Source organism: Trichosurus vulpecula, chromosome 5, assembly GCF_011100635.1.
Source record: "Trichosurus vulpecula isolate mTriVul1 chromosome 5, mTriVul1.pri, whole genome shotgun sequence".
NCBI classification, from domain to species: Eukaryota; Metazoa; Chordata; class Mammalia; order Diprotodontia; family Phalangeridae; genus Trichosurus; species Trichosurus vulpecula.
In genome coordinates this window covers 98,510,891-98,526,896 of record NC_050577.1, presented here as the reverse complement: position 1 = coordinate 98,526,896, position 16,006 = coordinate 98,510,891, and positions in this window count along the sequence as shown.

Genomic DNA, 16,006 nt, shown 5'->3' with positions numbered 1-16,006 from the left:
TCTGATTCTCTGATTCTAGGTTATATTAAAGGAAAGGTTTCTCTTTGCAGTAAGGGTTTGGAAGAGGTAGTATATCTTTTTTTTTAATTTAATATATAGCTTGGCTAAGAATGTGTCATTGGAAAAAAACAGATAGCTCAAAAATATGTTAAAATCCCAAGCATAAATTCTTTCTGTTAAGTGTGAAATCTAGACAGATTTTTTTTTTTGCTAAATCCGTGAGCACAACTTGAAAGATCAGAATGATTACTAAGGTACAGGATGAAAATTAGCCAGAGTGGAAATTTACATAATGTAAATAAGAAGCCTAGCTTCTTTGTCTAGCCCTTAAATGTGACTATTAATAGTTGTGAATAGAAGATCATATATCTGTAAGGGCTAAAATAAACCAGAGAAATTATAAAGTCATTGTTTTATTTGTTTTCTTTCTCTGATACATTTTCATATATTGTTGTTGTAATATAATTATCTGTGTCCTATTCCTTTACCAGATTATAAGGTACATGAAGGCGGATGATGTATTATCCAAACTTTGTATTTCTTCCATTAACTAGCACTGTGTTCTTCACTGTTTGTTTAATAATAATATTTTATTTTTTCCAATTATATGTGAAGATAGTTTTCAACTTTCATCTTGATACAGTTTTGGGTTCCAAATTTTTCTTCCTTCTTCCCTTCCCTCTTCTTCCCAAGACAGAAAGCATGTATAATCACGTTAAACATATTTCCACATCAGTCATGTTGTGAAAGGAGAATCAAGGGAGAACAAAAGGGAAAAACACCAGAAATAAAAAAAAAATGAACAAACAAATTGAATATAGTATGCTTGAATCTGAATTTAGACTCTATATTTCTTTCTCAGGATGTGGTTAGTTAGCATTTTCCATCATGAGTCTTTTGAAATTGTTTTAGATCAATGAATTGATGAAAAGAACTAAGTTTGTCATAGTTAACCATTACTCAAAGTTCCTGTTGCTGTGTACAATGTCCTCCAGGTTCTACTCACTTCACTCAGCATCATTTTATGTTAGTTTTTCCAGGTTTATTTCTGAAATTTGCCTACTCATCATTTCTCATAGAAAAATAGTATTCCATTACACTCATATATCACAACTGTTCAGCCATTCCGCAATTGATGGGCATCGCCTCAGTTTCCAATTCTTTGCCATCACAAAAAGAGCTGCTATAAATATATTTTGTACATGAAAGTGCTTTTCAATTTTCATGATCTGTTTTGGATCCAAGCCTAATAGTGGCATTTCTGGATCAAAGGCAAAGGGAGTTAGAAACTGCAAGCAGTCTGCGTGGGGCAAATTTCCAAGCTGGGAGAGTCTGAAAGGCTGAAGGCACGAATCTGTAGGCTCAGAGAGTGCTCCACGTGCGGAGCTGCTCCAGACCAAAGCAGAAGCGGCCAGCCGGGAAACCCACGTGGGAGACAGGCTGGGAGAAAGCTGGGCGCCCGAAACCGGAGGAGATCCCCAGGCCTCCCAACACAGGATGGCAGTCTGTGGAAGTGATGAGAGGCAGTGCAATGCTGCCAGCTGTGAAACACTGACTCATGAGGCTTGCAGCCCGAAGGAATGAAACACGGCTTCTTGAACTTCCGGGAGACATAATGACCAGGTAAACAGCTCTAATCCCTCCTCTCCCCACCCAGAGAATTCCTTGGGAAAAAAAAAAAAAGAATGCTGGAACAGAGGAGAAAGAAGTTGGGCTTCAGTGGTCAAATAGTAGAAGTTCATTAGGCTCAGAGGGGCAGAGCTGGCAGGGGTCAACACCAGGAGCCCAGATGTAATCTTGCTCCCCCAGGGGAAGTGCCAGACATCAGCTCAAACAACAAACAGCTGAGACCATTGCTGAATAGCAACAGTGCTGGAGAGCACCCATATGGTTTGAGATGTCAGGGAGCCAGACCCCTCCCCCACACCTCAGGAAACTGAAGGCTATAATTCTAGACTCACAATCCCCAGAATAAGAAAGCTGGGACAGAGAGCCCTGAGCCCCAAAGGCAGATATTTGTTGTAAATCCAGGAAAAGGCAAACCAACATGAAGAAGAACACAAAAAAAACCGAGGACAATAGATTCTTTTTATGGAGACAGGCATGATCAAAATGCCATTTTGGAAGAGCACAGCAATGACACTATAGATCCATCTGATACCCCAAAAGATAATGTGAACTGGTCTCCAGCCCAAAAAGCATTGCTGGAAGAGCTAAAGGAGGATTTTAAAAACTAAATTAGGGAGGTAAAAGAAAACATGGAAAAAATGGAAAAGTCCCTAAAGAATAAGATTGACGAAATGGCCACAGAGATTCAGAATCTAAATACAGAAAATGACACCCTGAGAGATAAAATCAACCAATTGGAAAAGGAGACTCAAAAGCAAAATGAAAACACTAACTCATTAAAAATTAGAGTTGAGCAAGTGGAAGCTAATGAATCTGTGAGGCACCAAGAAGTAGTAAAACAAAACGTAAAGAATGAAAAAATAGAAAAAAATGTGAAATATCTGATTGGGAAAACAACTGACATGGAAAATAGATCCAGGAGAGACAATTTAAGAGTTATTGGTCTACCGGAAATCCACGATGAAAAAAAGAGCCTTGACAGTATCTTTGAAGAAATTATCAAAGACAACTGCCCAGAGGTCCTAGAACCAGGGGGCAAAATAGTCATTGAAAGAATTCACGGATCACCCCCTGAAAGAGATCGAAAACTGAAAACACCAAGAAATATTATAGCCAAATTTCAGAATTACAAACTCAAGGAGAAAATACTGGAAGCAGCCAAAAAGAAGCAAGTCAAATATCGTGGAACTACAATCAGGATCATGCAGGATCTCTCAGCTTCCACATTAAAAGACAGGAGAAATTGGAATATGATATTCTGAAGGGCAAAGGAGCTGGGACTACAACCAAGGATCAACTACCCATCAAAAATAAGCATACTTTTTCAGGCAAGGAGATGGACATTCAATGAAATAAGGGAATTCCAGACCTTCCTGATGAAAAGGCCAGAACTCAATGGAAAATTTGATCTCCAAATACAAAACTCAAGAGAGACATAAAAAGGTAACCAGAGAGAAAAACCGCCACAAACCTTATTAACCAATAAGGGCAGGATGTTTGCATCTTTATGTGGGATTATATCATCTTATGTATGTTTTATCTATCTATCTATCTATCTATCTATCTATCTATCTATCTATCTATACATATATATGTCAATCTTGAGAATGGTACAGCTATTATGACAATTGAAAGGGATACACATAGATGGTGAATGCCTGTATAAATTAACTGATGTAAGGATAAAAAACTGATGTAAAGGGAGGCTATGAGAGAAGAGGTAAGGAGGTAGTAGAAAAGGGTAAATGACCCCAAATGAAGTGGCACAAAAATATATTATAGTAGAGGGAAAGAAGGGAGGGAGAAGAGCAGTATTTGAGCTTCACAGTCATCTGATCTGATTCAAGAAGGGAATAATATACCCTGATAAGTTTAGAAATCTAACTTGACCTATGGAAAATAGGAGGAGAAGAGGAGTAAAAAGGGAGGGGGGTGGTCAGAATGGAGGGGAGAAGTAGCAAGTGGGAAATGGTAAGATAAGGGAGGGGAATAAAGAAGGAGGGTAAACTGAGGAAGGCGGCAGTCAAAAGCAAAACTTTGTTGAGGAGGAGAAGGGGAAAGGGAGAAATAAAAGCATAAACAGGGAGAAATAGGATGGAGAAAAAGACACAGATAGAAATCATGACTCTGAACATGAATGGGATGAACTCTCCCATAAAACAGAATCCTACAATATGCTGTTTACACTTGAAACAGGGGGATACACACGGGGTAAAGGTAAAAGTCTGGAGTAAAATATACTGCGCCTCAGCTAAATTAAAAAAAAAGCAGGTGAAGCAATCCTAATCTCAGACAAAGCAAAAGTAAAGATAGATTTAATTAAAAGAGATAAGGAAGGACATTATATCCTGCTAAAAGGTACCATAAACAATAAAGCAATATCATTGTTTAACATATATTACCAAGAGGCAAGGCATACAAATTCTTAGAGGAGAGGTTAAGGGACTTACTGGAAGAAATAGACAGCAAAACTATAATATTGGGAGACCTCAAGCTCCCCCTTTCTGAACTTGATAAATCTAACATCAAAATAAATAAGAAAGAAGTTAAGGAGGTAAACAGAATTTTAGAAAAGGCAGATATGATAGACCTCTGGAGAAAACTGAATGGAGATAAAAAGGAATGTACGTTCTTCTCAGTGGTACATGGCACATACTCAAAAATTGACCATGTACTAGTGCATAAAACCCTCACAAACCAGTGCAGAAAGGCAAAAGTAGTCAAAGCACACTTTTCAGATCATGATGAAATACAAATTATTTGTAACAAAGAACCATGGAAAAATAAGCTACAAATTAATTGGAAACTAAATAATCTAATTCTAAAGAATTAGTGGGCCAAAGAACAAATCAGAGAAACAATTAATAACTTCATTCAAGAGAATGACAATAATGAAACAACATACCAAAACTTATGGGATGCAGCAAAAGCAGTTCTTAGGGGAAGTTTTATATCCCTAAATGCTTACATGAAGAAAATAGGGAAAAAGGAGATCAATGATCTGGGTATACAGATGAAAAAGCTAGAAAAAGAGCAAATTGAACATCTCCAATTAAATACCAAATTAGAAATACTGAAAATCAAAGGAGAGATTAATAAAATTGAAACCAAGGAAACTATTGAATTAATAAATAAAACAAAGAGCTGGTTTTATGAAAAAACCAATAAAATTGATAAACCTTTGCTCAATTTGATTAAAAAAAAGAAAGAAGAAAATCAAATTACCAGTATCAAAAATGAAAAGGGTGAGTTCACCTCTAATGAAAAGGAAATCAAAACAATAATTAGGAATTATTTTGCCCAATTGTATGCCCATAAATTTGACAACCTTAGAGATATGGATGAATATCTACAAAAACATAAACTGCCCAGGTTAACAGAAAAGGAAGTAAAATTTCTAAATAACCCCATCTCAGAAAAAGAAATTGAGCATGCCATCAATGAACTCCCTAGGAAAAAATCTCCAGGGCCAGGTGGTTTTACATGTGAATTCTATCAAACATTTAAATAACAACTAATTCCAGTACTTTGTAGACTATTTGGGAAAATAGGTGAAGGAGGAGTCCTACCAAATTCTTTTTATGACACAAATATGGTACTAATACCCAAACCAGGTAGAGTCAAAACAGAGAAAGAAAATTATAGGCCAATTTCTCTAATGAATATTGATGCAAAAATTTTAAATAAAATATTAGCAAAAAGATTGCAGCAACTCATCACGAGAATAATACACTATGACCAGGTAGGATTAATTCCAGGAATGCAAGGCTGGTTCAATATTAGGAAAACTATTAGCATAATTGACCATATCAACAACAAAACTAGCAGAACCATATGATCATCTCAATAGATGCAGAAAAAGCCTATGACAAAATACAACACCCATTCCTATTAAAAACCCTAGAAAGCATAGGAATAAATGGAATCTTCCTTAAAATTATAAATAGCATCTACCTAAAACCATCCACAAGCATTATTTGTAACGGGGATAAGCTAGATGCATTCCAATAAGATCAGGGGTGAAACAAGGATGTCCATTATCACCCCTACTATTCAGTTTGGTACTAGAAATGTTAGCTGTAGCAATGAGAGAAGAAAAAGAAATTGAAGGAATTAGAATAGGAAAAGAAGAAACTAAATTATCACTTTTTGCAGATATGATGATTTATTTAGAGAATCCTAGAGAATCAAGTAAAAAACTACTTGAAATAATAAACAACTTTAGCAAAGTTGCAGGATATAAAATAAAACCACATAAATCCTCAGCATTCCTATACATTACTGACAAAGCCCAACAGCAAGAGATAGAAAGAGAAATTCCATTCAAAGTTACTGTAGACACTATAAAATATTTGGGAGTCTATCTGCCAAGACAACCCAGGGCCTATATGAACATAACTATGAAACACTTTTCACGTGAATAAAGTCAGATCTAAATAAATGGAAAAATATCAGTTGCTCATGGTTAGGCCGAGCTAATATAATAAAAATGACAATTTTACCTACATTAATCTATCTATTCAGTGCCATACCAATTGAACTACCAAAAAAATATTTTACTGAGCTGGACAAAATAATAACAAAATTCATTGGGAAAAACAAGAGGTCTAGAATATCTAAGGTATTAATGAAAAGAAATGCTAGAGAAGGTGGCCTAGCCATACCAGATATTAAACTGTACTACAGAGCAGCAGTCATCAAAACTACCTGGTACTGGCTAAGAAACAGAGGTGTGGATCAGTGGAATAGGATAGAAATACAAGATGGAGAAGTCAACACCTATAGCAATCTACTCTTTGATAAACCCAAAGAGGCCAGCTTCTGGGCTAATAATTCACTATTTCACAAAAACTGTTGGGAAAATTGGAAAATGGTAGGGCAGAAACTGGGCATAGACCAATATCTTACACCATATACCAAAATAATGGGTTCAAAATGGGTTCATGATTTAGGAGTAAAGGCTGATACTATAAGTAATTTGGGAGAGCAAGGAATAGTTTACTTATCAGATTTATGAAAAAGAAAAGAAGTCATGACCCAACAAGAGATAGAGAGCAGTACAAAATGCAAAATGGATAATTTTGATTATGTTAAAATGAAATATTTTTGTACAAAAAAGCCAATGCAACAAAAATTAGGAGGGAAGTAGAAAATTGGGAGAAAATCTTTACAACTAGTATCTCTGATAAAGGCCTCATTTCTAAAATATACAGGGAACTGAGCCAAATATATAGGAATACAAGCCATTCCCCAATTGAGAAATGGTCAAAGGATATGAACAGGCAGTTTGCAGAGGAAGAAATTAAAGCTATCTATAGGCATATGAAAAAATGCTCTAAATCACTACTGATTAGAGAAATGCAAATCAAAATGACTCTTAGATACCACATCTCTCCTGTCAGATTGTCTAAAATAACAAAACAGGAAAATGATAAATGCTGGAAAGGATGTGGGAAAATTGGAACATTGTTACATTGCTGGTGGAGTTGTGAGATGATCCAGCCATTTTGGAGAGTAATTTGGAACTACGCCCAAAGGGCCATAAAAATGTTCATACCCTTTGACTCAGCAATACCACTTCTAGGGTTGTATCCCAAAGAAATCACACAAGTGGGAAAAGGACCCATATGTACAAGGATATTTATAGCAACTCTTTTTGTGGTAGCTAAGAATTGGAAATCAAAGGGATGCCCATCAATTGGGGAATGGCTGAACAAGCTGTGGTATATGAAGGTGATGGAATACTATTGTGCCATAAGAAATGGGGATGATACGGACTTCATAACAACCTGGAAAAACCTACACGACATAATGCTGAGTGAGCAGAGCAGAGCCAGGAGAACATTATACACGTCCACAGATATATGGATTCCGTGAGGACCAACCCTGACAGACTTTGCTCTTCTCAGCAACACGAGGTACAAAGACAACTCCAAAGGACTCAAGATGGAGAATGCTATCTACATCCAGAGAAAGAACTATGAAGTTTGAATGCAGATTGAGGCACACTTCATGCTTGCCTTTTTTCCCCCTTTTTTTCTTCTCTTTTGTTCTTGTTTTTGGGGGTTTTTTGGTTCTGTTTCTTCTTTCTTATCATTCATTCCATGGGTCATAATTCTTCTCCACAACTTGACTAGTGTATAAATTAATTCAGTGCGACATTATACATGGCAGTTATATGAGATTCCATGCTGTCTTGGGGAGGTGGGGGGGGAGGAGAAAATCTGGAACTCAAAATTATGTAGAACCATGTGTTGTAAACTAAAAATAAAAATAAAAAAAGTCAATGAAATTAAAAAAAGAAGGTTAGGCAAAGTTTTATAGCCCTTTGGACATAGTTCTAAATTGTTGCTAAGAATGTTTGGACCAGCTCACAACTCCACCAGCAATATATTAGTGTCCCAATTTTCACATATCTTCTCCAACTTTTATCACTTTCCTTTTCTGTCACACTAGCCAATCTGATAGGTATGAAGTGATACCTCAGAGTTCTTTTAATTTATATTTCTCTAATCAATAGTGATTTAGATCATTTCTTCATATGATTATAGATAACTTTAATTTCTTCATCTGAAAATTGCCTGTTCATATCCTTTGAACATTTTCAATTGGGGAATGACTTGTACTCTTATAAATTTGACTTTGCTTTCTATATATTTTAAAAACGAGGTCTTTATCAAAAACATTGGCAGTAAAATTATTCCTTAACTTTCTGTTTTCTTTATAATATTGATTGTATTGGTTTTGTTTGTGCAAAACCTGTTTAATTTAATGCAATCAAAATTATCAATTTTGCATTTCATAGTGTGCTCTATTTCTTGTCTGATCATAAATTATTCCCTTCTCCAAAGACCTGACAGGTAAACTATTCCTTGCTCTCCTACTTTGCTTAAGGTATCATCCCTTATGACTAAATCATATACCCGTTTCAACCTTGTCTTAGTATGTGGTGTGAAGTGTTGGTCTATGCCTAGTTTCTGCTGTACTCTTTTTTGGTTTTCCCAGCAGTTTTTATCAAGTAGTGACTTCTTATCTCAGAAGCTGGAATCTCTAGTTTGTCAAAGAATAGATTACTATAGCCATTGACTACTATGTCTTGTGTACCCGATCTATTCCACTGATCCACCACTCTATTTCTTAGTGAATATCAAATAGTTTTGATGATTGCCACTTTATAATATAGTTTTAGAGCTGGTACTTCTAGGCCACATTCCTTTCCCTTTTTTCCATTAGTTCCTTTGATTTTCCTGATCTTTCATTCTTCCACATGAATTTTGTAATTATTTTTATAGATCTTTAATTGGGGGGGGGCTGTTTAGTATGGCACTGAATAAGTAAATTATTTGTATAGAATTGTTATTTTATTATATTAGCTCAACCTACCCATGAGTAATGAATATTTTCCAATTGTTTACATCTGACTTTATTTGTATGAAAAGCATTTCGTAACCACATTCATATAGTTACTGGATTTCACATGATAGGTAAATTCCCAAATATTTTATATTGTCTACAGTTATTTTAAATGAAATTTTTCTTACTGTCTCTTGCTGCTGGGATATGTTAACAATATGTCGAAATGCTGATGATTTATGTGGGTTTATTTTATATCTGGCAACTTTGGTAAAGTTGTTGAATGTTTCAAGAAGTATTTTATATCTTGTAACTTTGGTAAAATTGTTCATTGTTTCAGGTAGGTTTTTTTTAGCTGATTCTCTAGGATTCTTTAAGTATACCAAAATATCATCTACTAAGTATGATAGCTTTGTTTCTTCATTACCTATTCTAATTCCTTCAGTTTCTTTTTCTTCTCTTATTGCTAAAGCTAACATTTCTAGTGTTATTTGAATTATAGTGGTGACAGTGGGCATCCGTGTTTCACCTCTGAACTTATTGGGAATATTTCTAGGTTATACCCATTACATATAGTGCTTGCTGATGCTTTTAGGTAGACGCTCCTTATCATTTTAAACAAAACTCCATATATTCCTATGATCTCCAGTTTTTAATAGGAATGGGTGCTGTATATTTCCAAAAGCTTTTTCTGCATCTTTTGAGATAATCATGCGATTTCTACTACTTTTGTTATTGATGTGGTTGGTTACACTGATACTTGTTCTAATGTTGGAGCAATCCTTCATTCCTGGCATAAATCCCACCTGTTCATAGTATGTTATCCTCATGACACATTTCTGTAATCTTTTTGCTAATATTTTATTTAAAAATTTAGCATTGATATTCATTAGGGAAATTGGTCTGTAATTTTCATTGTCTGTTTTGGATCTTCTTGATTTAGGTATCAGCACTTTATTCATGTCCTAAAAGGAATTTGGTAGGAATCCTTTGCCTATTTTTCAAGTAGTTTATATAGTATTGAAATTAGTTGTTCTTTAAAGGTTTGGTAGAATTCACTTATAAATTTATCTGACCCTGGATATTTTTTTTTCTTAGGGAGTTCATTGATGGTTTTTTCAATTTCTTTTTCTGAAATGAGGTTATATAAGTATTTTATTTTCTCTTCTGTTAATCTGGGCAATACATATACATACACACATACATATATATACACATACATATATATACATATATACATACATATATATATGTGTATATATATACATACATATATATATATGTATATATATATATATATATATACACAAAAATCTTTCTGGCAAATTAAAAAATTGGCATGTCTCAAATCAATTTCTTCACAGAGAAGGCATCTAAAAAATTCTCTTTTATTTGAAATTTCTCAGGCTCTGAAATGTGGAGCTCTGAAATTCTTTGCTCTAACTACCACCTTGCTTCTTCCTATATTTCCTATAACCTCACTTTTCCTGAACCTACTCTTTAAGCTCATCTGGATTTCAGGTTCCTATTCACTTAGTCTATTGCCCATATTCTGACTTTGCTCTGTGCCTTCCATAGTGTTGATGGTATGGTTAGCCATTTCAAAAATGTACTTTGTCTTCGAATTCCATGATACCTTGACCTTTGGCTTTCTTTTCTCCCCAATAATCTTTTACATTAGATTCTCCATCTACCTTCTCTACTCATTGTTTTGGAGAAAATTCTGAAACCTTGATAACTAGGTCCTTTACAAATACATTTCCTCTAACCTCATTTGAGATGTCACTGTTGCACAATCATAATTTTATTCATTTCTTAACTCCCTCTCACATTTCCCCAAAAAGCTGTTTAAAACCTCAGCTGTCTTCAAATCTCCAACTCTCTTCTTCACTGTCTTGACAGATGACCTTGCCTCTGATTTTACTTGAGAAGATTGAATCGTTCTCTCAGGAGCTCTATCAACTAGTCTTATCCATATTACAACATCTCTTGCTGTCTCCATCTATCTTCTCTTTTCTTGCTTCCTTTTAGCATCCTGAAATGAGGATGCCAATTTTCTTATCAAAACAGTTTCTTCCACCTCTGCCAAGCTTCTTTCCCTCTTGTCACTTCTTGTTTAGCCACCTTAGTCACCCAGTATATCTCCATAGAGCAAAACTGATGCACATGGATCAAAATGTTGTTCTTTGGAAAATCTTAAGCCTGAAATTACACATTCAATTCTTTCAGTCAAAGAGCAAGAAATATGAATGTTTTTACAATGTTCAAAAATTGACTAGAGTGATGTGTATAGTACCAAATGGTGGTTTTGTTGAATCATATTAAGAAAATATTGATGTAAAAGTTAGTTAAGGGGGTGGAGACAAGATGGCAGAGTAGAAGGAGGGATCTGATTGAGCTCTCCCCTCAAACCCTTTGAAATGCATGTAAAAATGACTCTAAACAAACTCTAGAGCAGCAGAAGCTGCAAAGTGACAGAGTGGAGCAGATTTCCAAGATAATCTGGAAGGCCAACAGGATTAGCCTATTGCACCATGCTCAGAGTAGAGTGTAGGCCAGTGCTGGCCACACTGGCATAGACGGGACTGTAGCAGGCCTCAGGGAACTGAATCACTGGCAGCTGCAGTGGTTTCCAGACTTCTCAACCTACAAACACCAAAGATAGCTTGAAAGGTCAGTGGGAAGTCTCTCTCATCTAAGTGAGAGGGGAGCTTGGTCCAGCCCCAGCACTAGCACCAGCACCAGCCCCAGCCCCAGGGCGGCAGAGCTGCTGCTCCAATCAATATTGAAATTCTCTGCTGACTGATCCGGGTCAGAGTCCAGGGTGGTGGTCCTGGAGTGAGGAGGAGTTCTGGCATTGCATAGCTGGTGGCAGCTGTGGAGAGGGAACCATCCTCACAGTTCCAGGGCAGAAAAGATTGCTTGTGATTGCTCACAGGGCAGGAGAGGAGAAAACACCTCTCTTTTGATCACAACACTTTGGAGGAACTAAGAATTTACAGGTCCCTAGAGATATCTCTGAAAAAGCTGTACAAAACTCCTGAAACTTGGGGCAGCACACCCTCAAATTAATAAAGAGCACAAAAGTATATGATTGGCTTGGAACCAGAAGGTAAAATAAAAATTGAAAGAATCTACTGATCACCTCCTGAAAGAGATCCCAAAAGGAAAACTCCTAGGAATATTGTAGCCAAATTTCAGAATATAATACTTCAGGGGGAAAAATTGAATTTGAATGAAATAGAGGACTTCCAAGCATTCCTGTTGAAAAGACCAGAACTGAATAGAAAATTTGACTTTCAAATATAATAAATCAAGAGAAACATAAAAAGATAAACAGAAAATTGAAGCCATAAGGGACTTATTAAAGTTTTACTGTTTACATTCCTACATGGAAAGATGATATTTGTAACTCATGAAACCTTTCTCAGTATTAGGGTGGTTAGAGGGAATATAAATATATGTGTATGTGTATATATGCATGTGTAAATATGTTTGTGTATGTGTGTATGTATTTATGTATGTATGTATAGACAGAGCTCAAGGGTGAGCTGAATATAAAGGGAAGATACCTAAAGAATAGAATTAAGTGTTGAGAGGAATGTACTGGTAGAAAGAGAGAAATAGAATTAGTAAATTGCCTCACGTAAAAGAGGCAGAAAAGAGCTTTTGCAGTGGAGGGGAAGAGAGGGGAGGTGAGAGGGAATAAGTGAGACTTACTCTCATTGAATTTGACTCAAGGAGGGAATAACACACACTCTAGAGGGGATAGAAATCTATCTTTCCTTGCAGGAAAGCGAGGGGGAAAGGGATAAGAGAGGGGGGATAATAGAAGGGATCGCAGATTTGGGGAAGGAGTAATCAGAAGCAAACACCTTTATGGGGAGACAGATCAAGGGAGAGAATGGAATAAATGGAGGGAAGGACAGGATAGAGGGAAATGTGGTTAGAATTTTGCAACATGACTGTTAAGGAAGTGTTTTGCATGACTACACATGTATGACCTATATCAAATTGCTTGCTTTCTCAATGAGGGTGAGTGAATGCTGCAACAATTTGGCTAGCAGCTGCTGTGGGGGTAAAAGATCAACACAATCCCAACAACAAGAATGCTGCCAGCACAGGTTCTTTTGATCTGTTTTACTAAGGAAAGTAATGTTAGGGGATTAACAATCTTACTTTAATCCAACATATACATATATCATTCACTTACTTCAGGGGAAAAAGCCAGCACCCTGAACTTCAGAGCAAATACAAACAAATTACAAAGATACGTTATAAAAAGACCAAATACAATTAATAGTTATCAAGAAGGCATCCACATCTGAGTTCACAAGCTAGAGGGCTCTTAACTACATCTGCCCAGAGTCTTCACATCAGCATTCCTCCAAGAGTGAGAGCCTCAGCAAATACCTTGTTCTCTCTTTTTATACACTCTTTAGCCATCATCAAACATCATCTGAGCAACCAGAACTTAGGCTCCTACTATTGGCTCTGGTCTTAGCAACTCCCCTTAGGACCCTGAGGGCTTCAGGCCTACATAGGCTTAGCACCTAGAAGATAGGGGTTTGGACCTGGGGCTTTGCACCTAGTAAGGCTCAATCAAAGATAATTAATTGATCATTCTAAAACAGTAAAAACAATTCCCAACTCAATTGATATTACAGTGGGAGGGAAGAAGGGAGAGAATGTGAAACTCAAAGCTTTAAAAAAAATTAATGTTTAAAAAATTGTTTTTGTATGCAACTGGGAAATAAGATGTATAGGCAATGGAGTATAGAAATGTATCTTGACCTTAAGGAAAATAGAGAGGAGTGGGATGTCAGAAGGGGATTGATAGAATGGTGGGCAGATTGGGGAAAGGGATGGTCAGGGTACATGCTATCGTGGAGTAGGGGAGGGGAGAGATGGGGATAAAATTTGGAATTCAAAATCTTCTGGAAGTGATTGTTGAAAACTGAAAATATATAAATTATACAAATAAAAAAGAAAGAAAGAAAGAAAAGGTAGTTACCCTGTCAAATGTTATTTTTGTTCATTTGTAGCATATTTGATTATCAAGTTCTTGAAGCTCAAAACTGTGCTAAGATTTTTGAATTATCATGTATAAATACATCTACTACCTCATATTTAGCTTACCTCTCTCCAACTTGTTAACAAATACAGTACAAGAAAGTTGGTAAGGTAATTTGTTGAAATTAAGGCATACTGTGCCTCTGGCATTTCCCCGACCTACCTGTCTAGAAATCTTTGGAAAACACAAATATCTTTAACGACAAAAAAAGGCCTTTCAGAATCAAAAAGGTAGAACTAAATCAATTCAAGTTATAAGTATAGAGGCTATATTTTCTTTTCTTTGGAGGGGGAAGGCAAGGCAATTGAAGCTAAGTGACTTGTCCAAGGTCACACAGCTAGTAAGTGTGTCAAGTGTCTGAAGCAGGAATCAGGTCCTCCTGATTTCAGGGCCAGTGCTCTACTCACTCCCCAAGGCTATATTTTCTCAGAGCTCCATGAAAGACTGCTTCTACACAATTCTGAGCTTCTCTTCTAAATTAATTACTTGAGCATCCTCATCATCCCACCCAAAGATGTGGAGGATGGTTCACCATTCTAGGAACAGGATGAAAAAATTTGGTACAAAGATGGCACCAGTGGACCAACCCCATCCCCGCCCCAAAATGGCCGGTGCCAAATTGAAAACTCCTTTCCCAACTTTAAGGTAGAAAAGATTATCAACCCCAAGACAGGTGTGGAGAACCACATAATGAAAAATGTCTTTGAAAACACAAGTATTTTCTCAGCTGTCAGAGACTAAGGGAATAGCTTTGTCAAACGTTATCCACACAAGCTGTTAGAAATAGCAGAAGATGATAGTCATTCTGTAGAGGTGCTGGGCTTGTGGCTTATGCCACATAAAGAGGAATTCACTGTCAATCACCCATTTATTTATATCCAAACAGCAAAACAGGTAATATACTTTTTTTTTCAGAAAACTTGATTTTCCTTTAAAACAATGCACAATCAATTCTCTTTGACTTTTCTGCAGGTACAGGTTTCCATGAACTTTGCTTCCAGAGAACCACTTTGTAACTCTGACGTTTCATTGTTGTTGTTGTTTGACCTTTGCTTTTGAAGAGGATCAGTGACATCATTTTTACCTCCTCACACCACTGAAACTCCTCTTTCCTAAATTAGCAATGGTCTCTTAATAGCCAGATCTGATGATCTTTTCTCAATTTTTATCCTTCTTGGCCTCTTGGTTGCAGTTGACAATGTTGATCCCCTTTTCTTTCTGAATACTTGCTCTCTCCAGGGTCCAGAAAATCATTGTATTAATTGTTGTGCCACTTTTAAAAACTCTTATTTCTGCACATTTAAAGCACTCATAAGTAGAGTTTTTCTGACTTATTCAACAATCTTCCAGATTAAGAATTTCCATGGGTTTTGGATTAATTTGTTAAAATGCGGGGGGCGGAGGCAAGATGGCGGCTGGAAAGCAGGGACCAGCCTGACCTCCCTGCCGAGCCCCTCCAAAAACCTATAAAAAATGGCTCTGAACCAATTCTAGAATGGCAGAACCCCCAGAACAGCAGAGGGAAGCAGGGCTCCAGGCCAGGACAGCCTGGATGGTCTCTGGGTGAGGTCTATCCCGCACGGAGCTGGGAGCTGGGAACGGAGTGGAGCAGAGCCCAGCCTGAGCGACTTGGACCATCCAGACCAGAAGCCGGGCGGAGGGGGCCCTAGCACCCTGATTCAGTGAGCTGCGGCAGTTACGAGACTTCTCAACCCACAAACACCAAAGACTGCTGAGAAGGTTAGTGGGAAAAGCTGCGGGAGTGGAAGGAGTTCATGGTTCGGCTTCCAGCCCCGGGGGCAGCGGAGGTGGGGCAGCTACAGCTGCTGCTGCTTCCGGCTCCAGGCCCACCTGGTGGGAGGAATTAAGTGGCGGATCAGAGCAGGGGTGCACAGCCTGCCGAAGATCTGAGCCCAGTTCGGGTTGGGGGTCCTTGGGGAAGGAGCAGTG